This window comes from Chrysochloris asiatica, unplaced genomic scaffold, assembly GCF_000296735.1.
Source record: "Chrysochloris asiatica unplaced genomic scaffold, ChrAsi1.0 scaffold00297, whole genome shotgun sequence".
NCBI lineage: Eukaryota > Metazoa > Chordata > Mammalia > Afrosoricida > Chrysochloridae > Chrysochloris > Chrysochloris asiatica.
Window position 1 is genome coordinate 1101704 of NW_006408815.1, and position 6614 is coordinate 1108317.

Below are 6614 nucleotides of genomic sequence, written 5' to 3' on the forward strand. Positions count from 1 at the left end.
ACTAACAGCTAGTTGAAAATACACAACCTACACAGAATGTCAGAACACTTAGACAACTAAAGTCCTTTACAGAGAACCAGAGTAACCAATAAGAAGTAGACAGACTAGAAAGAAAACTCCTTTCAGAAATGAAATAAGGCTCTCCAGGGCTGTTTTTCAGAAAAAAGATTACCAGGGCTTTCTTCCAAGGTGCCTCTGGGTAGACTGGAAGATTAACCTATCAGTTAACAGGAGAAGTTCCTCAATCATTTGCACCATCCAGAGACTCCTAAATGTAAGCTCCTATCGATTTTAGCCGCCATCAAGTTAGCCCCCAACTCATGGCAACCCTAGGCAAATTCTACCTGGTCCCATGCCATTATCTTGATCAGTTAGCGATCACAACAATTGATCCATGAAGATTTTAGTGGCTGATTTTCACTCTGCTGAAACTTGTTCAACAACAAAACACAAACTTCCACTAACAAATAGATGGTAGCTGTGCATAAAGTGGCTGGCTTGGGTGAGAAGTGAACTTGAGGTTCCTGCAAGGAAGGTGCAAATTCTATCATTGGACTGCTACTGCCTCATCTTACTTGTTGTTAAGTGCCTTCAAGTCAATTCTAACTCACAGTGACCCTATACAGGATTTCCAAGGAGTAGCTGATGGGTTTGAACCACTGACTCTGTAGTTAGCAATCCATTGTTTATCCTACAGCACCAAACCAGGACTCCTCTAGAAGTAACAAGTAGAATTGCCCTATAGGGTTTCCAAGGCTATAAATGTTTATGGAGGGAACAATATAGCTCTATAAGATAAGCACTGGAGTGCTAACCACAAGGTTGGTGGTTCAAGCCCATGAGCTGCTCTATAGGATAAAAATGAGACTTTATATGTGTCTGCAAAGATTTATATTCTCATAAACACTATGAGTTGGAATTGACGCAATGGTATTTAACAACAACAATTTTTTTATGGAAACAGACTGCCTCATCTTTCTACAGTGCAGTACGTGGTGGGGGGAGTTCAAACTCCCGATGAATGCATAACTCACTGTGCCACCAGGTTCAAAACATTATAGCTTTTTGCAAAGGGGCAGAAAGAGGTAAATGGGAGCATAATTGTTCAGTCTAAAAGAGGAAGCAGCTACACAATTCATATATTCTCACTGAATATTGCTCAGGAGGCATGCATACTTAGAATTGCCAGATCTTTTGATGTCTCAAGAACGGATAGACATCTAAATTTCTAACTAAAATCTCTAGATTTTTTTTCAACTTTGAAAATAAATTCAATAAATACAAATCATATCAGTTAACTTTATATGTTGCCAAACAAATCACATCTTTGGGCCAAGTCTCTAGTTTATTGCCTCTAGACTATAAGATGAAGTCAAAACAGCTTAGTGTAAGACCCACTGCTTGTCTCTCAGTTTGTCTTACTGTGTGGCTTGCATGTTGCTGATGCTGGAAGCTATGTCATGAGTATTTTAAATGATGCCCAAGGCAGATAATTTTCAGCTGAGCTTCCAGATGAAGACAGACTAGGAAGAAGGAGACACAGACTACTTCTGAATATTGAGTCACTGAAAACCTTCTAATTAGCAGTAGAATATTATCAGCACCAGAATATTGAATATTGAAACATGATGACGAGTAACAGAATATTGTCAGTTACAGTGCCAGGAGATGAACCCTTCAGGTTGGAAGACACTCAAAAAATGGGGAAGAGTTGCCTCCTCAAAGAACAGTTGACTATGATGACATAAATGGAGGAAAGCCCTCGGGACCTTCATGTGCTGATGGGGTACAACTCAAGAAGAAGCGAAATAGCTGTAAACAGCCATTTAACAATCAGAACATGGAATGTACAAAGTATGAATCTAAGAAAACTGGAAATTATGAAAAATGAAATGAAATGCATAAACATCGATGTCCTAGGCATTAGTGATCTGAAATTGACTGGTACTGGCCATTTTTAATCTGACGATCACATGGTTCACTATGCTAAAAATGACAAATTGAAGAGGAATGGTGCTGTATTCATCATCGAAAAGAACATATCAAGATACACCTTGAAGTCCAATGCTGTCTGTGATAGAATAATATCCAGATGCCAACAAGGAATATCAGTTAATGCCACTATTATTCAAATTTACACACCAACTACTAAAGCCAGTTGCAATTAAATTGAAGATCCTAACAACTTCTTCAGTCTGAAACTGATCAAACATACAATCAAGATGTATTGATAATTACTGGTGATTGGAATGCAATGTTGGGGGAAAAAAGGAAGGATCAGTAGTTAGAAAACATGTCCTTGGTGATAGAAACAATGCTGGAGATCACATGATAGAATTTTGCAAGACCAATGACTTCTTCATTGTAAATATCTTTTTATTAAAACAACATAAAAGATGTCTATACACTTGGACCTCACTATATGGAATACACAGAAATCAAATAACTATATCTGTGGAAAGAACGGTGAGAAAGCTCCATATCATCAGCCAAATCAAGGCCAGGGGCAGACTGTGGAACAGATCATCAATTGCTCATATGCAAATTCAAACTGAAGCTGAAGAAAATGAAAACAAGTCCACGAGAGCCAAAATATGACCTTGAATATATCTCACCTGAATTTAGAGATCATCTGAAGAACAGATCTGATGCATTAGACACTAAAAACCAAAGACCAGAAGAGTTGTGGGATGATATCAAGATTATCAATCAGGAAGAAAGCAAAAGTTCATTAAGAAGACAAAAAAGAAGGAAAAGATCCAAGCTGAAACTTGCTTTCCGGCATAGAGATGCTAAAGCAAATGGAAGAAATAAGGAGGTACAGATCTGAAATTGCTCAAATATGTAATGAAGATGTATTGATAATTACAGGAGACTGGAATGGAATGCAAAGGTTGAAAACAATAAAGAAGGATCAGTCATTGATAAATATGGCCTTGATGACAGAATCAAGGCTGGAGATCATGTGATAGAATTTTGCAAAATCAATGACTTGTTCATTGCAAATAACTTTTTTAAAACAACATAAAAGATGACTATACACATGGACCTCACCAGATGGAATACACAGAAATACAGTTGACTACATCTGTGGGAAGAAACAGTGGAAAAGCTCCATATCATCAGCCAAAGCAAGGCCAGGGGCAGACTGTGAAACAGACCATCAATTACTTATATGCAAGTTCAGGCTGAAGCTGAAGAAAATTAAAACAAGTTCACAAAAGCCAAAAGGTGACCTTTTATATCACTCCTGATTTCCAAGATCATGTGAAGAACAGATTTGATGTATTAGACACTACCGACCGAAAACCAGAAGAGTGGCGTGTCCTCTGGGTATTTACCAACAGCTCTAAAAAATCTTTGTACCATTGGTTGGGCAGAGAGAGACCAACCTGTGGGCATGGCTAAAGCTAAGGCTGCCCTGATTTGAACAAATGTGCCCTGAGAATTTTTGACCCTAAATTGAAGACTGACTCCACAGAGGAGAAGTCAGGGATGCAGATTTTATAGTGTAAGGATCTTGAGATGAGCAGAGCCTCCCGGAGGTATGAGACTAGCACTATAATTGTACAACTGGATTTTGATGGATGCTTGTCTCAAATCGAGATGAGAAAAAAAAATAGGATTTTAGTGACTAAAATGTCCATCCTTTCAAAATTAATTTATAAACAACAGAATAATATTTAACTCTAGAAAAGAATGAACAACCTTGAATATCTACTGAATTTTCCACTTAATAACTAGAAAATCAAGTATTTTATTTATAACATGCTTCAGAAACTCCATCTCAGGGATCTTACCTAACTTTCAATGCCTTAGCAACTAAACTAGATGCATCTGCATCTAGTTTTCTTCCTATATCACACAGAAGAGTTTTCCCTTCTCCAATCTCACAACAGAGTCCAAAAGACCACTTAATTTCTGCAATAAGTTATACAAATAAAAATTTGATGACAGAGGCCAATCTGTGAATAAAGCCTAGTGCATTGTCCTAAATTATTTGCCCCCATCTGTCTGTGGCATTTCATGTTGAACTTAGTGAATTATGCAGCCAATCTCAATAACTAGCATTCATATTCATCTTAGTGTAATACTGAAAGAAAAATACTGGACTGCTAACCACAAGGTTGGCAGTTCAAAACCACAAGTTGTTTCTTGGAAACCCTATGCAGGGTCACTATGAGTCAGAACTGACTTGATGACATATAACAACAACAACATATATAAATATAAATAATTATATTCCTATAATTTTAGTATCATTTGTACTTTATCAGGAAATGTCAATGTATATTCTACATTTTCCCAAATTTAGTTTCCTTACAATGGAATAGATAACTAGTGAGAAATTTATTTTGCTTGCTAAAATATAATGATGACTATTTGCCTGAATGTATTCATGCTCTAAATCTTAGCATGTGTGGCTAAGTGACAAAAAATAGGAAACACTGCTGGAATTGAAATAATTGCCTCCTAGTAGTATTGTTTTTCTTATACAAGCAGCATTGCTTAATGTATAGATTAAATAATGGCTACCAGAAGGCCAGATTCCTACCAAGAAAAGCATAGTAAAGGGAATGAATGACATTTTTAAATCAGGACTATATTTTCTAGCTCTAATTCATTCTATTATTCATGCACTTGTCAGTAAGTGGTAGAAATTATATAAGAACTTCATTTTTAACATTCAGTGAAAACTACTCTGAAATAAAAAAAAAAAATGTATTCATGAATTTTGTAATATGTTGAAGTGTTTCACTTCATATGATGAGTGTCCCAACCCACTACATCTAGCAATATATAACATCTTACTAAAGATACAAGTTTAAACTACAAGGTTGGAAGTTCAAGCTCACCAGCTGCTCCTTGGAAACCCTATACAGATTGCTATGGGTCAGAATCGACTTGACGACACTTCACAACAACAACAACAAAGATACAAGTATATTCAAAGGGACCAGTCACTGGAGAAGGGCATCATGCTTGGTAAAATAGAGGGTCACTGAAAAGACAAAAACTCTCAATAAGATGGATTAACAATGTTGTCATCATCTATGGACGTGGACGAGTGCTTTAATATAACCAGATACAGATACAATTTGAATCACTCTCATGTTTTTGTTATTGTTGTTAGGTGCTGTCATGTCAGTTCCAACTCATAACTACCCTACATACACAGAACAAAACACTGCACAGTCCTGTGCCAACCTCACAATTGTTGCTACATTCAAAACCACTGTTGAAGCCACTGTGACAACTCTGATGAAGAAGTGAAGGCAGTGGTGCATTCGCGGCTCACAGCTCAACCTAAAACATATTTCAATAAGGGAATGCAAAAGCTTATTGACAGACAAAGTGTATTGAAAAGCAAGGAGATGGTGTCCAAAAAATGATATAAAATTGTCTTTTCTAAAAGTTGATTAAAATAAATTCTACAGGCAGAGTGCAGATAATTTTTGACTCACCCTTGTATAAATATAAGAAAAACATATTATTTAGGTATACAGTAGAGAGTGAGGGAACAGTGATTGGTGAATGTTTAGTAACCAGTTCCTCTGAGGAAGATGGTGGCAGTCCTCATTTGAGATATTTGCCAATGTCCTTAGTGTAAATATTCCCACCAAGATGGATTCAGGTTTCAGACTAGGCAATGCGGAACACCAACTTGGAAAGAACCAAGTACAAATGACTCTCAACAGCCCATGTGAGCCAGCTCCAGCATGCAAGCCTTTCAGATAAAGTAGGTAAGAAAGAAATATATGAATAAAATCATTGGTAAGTGTAAAATTGGAAAAATAATCACCAAATCCACCAAATCTATCAGACTTTTTAACAGGAAGATATTTTGCATTATCGTGTTTAAAATACTGAAAAGTATGATCTGGATTTGGTTCAATTTCTTAAAGTTAGTATTTTGTAGAAATATATGGCACAACTCAGTTACTTTAAACACATACATAAATTGTTTCTTTTTCATTGTAACGTGGCAAAGTGATTGTGAATAAGGGTTCTGACATTCACCCAGATACAGCATCTGGCTGTGTAGCATTGGACAGCGTATTTAATCGTTCTGTTCTTCCATTATCTTATCCATAAAATGTTAGCAATTCAAGTGTCTGCTGTAGTAGGCAAAAAAATGACTCCTCGAGTATGAGGATATTTACAGTCTATTCCTAGAACCAATTAATACCTTACCTTACAAGGCAAAAGGAATTTTACATATGTGATTAATGGTGGACCAAATGCAAACACATGAGTCTTTACAAGCAGAGAACCTTTCTGGCTCCAGTGTTACCGAATGGTCAGAGAAATATTTGCCAATTTTGAAGATGGAGGAAGGGAACCATGAACTAAGGCTGTATATGGACTCTAAAAACCAGAGACAGCAAAGAAGCAGGGAAAAGAGCTTCTTTAGGAAGGACTGCATACCTGACAACACCTTGATTTTAGGTAGGGGGGCTTGTGTCAGACTTCTAATTTACAGAAATTATAGAATCAATAAATTGTATTGTTTTAAGCTTCTAAGTTTTTGAGATCATTTGCTATAGTAGCAATAGGAAATTAATACGCTATGTTATAAGGATAAATTTAAAGGATAAATGAGATAATTAAGG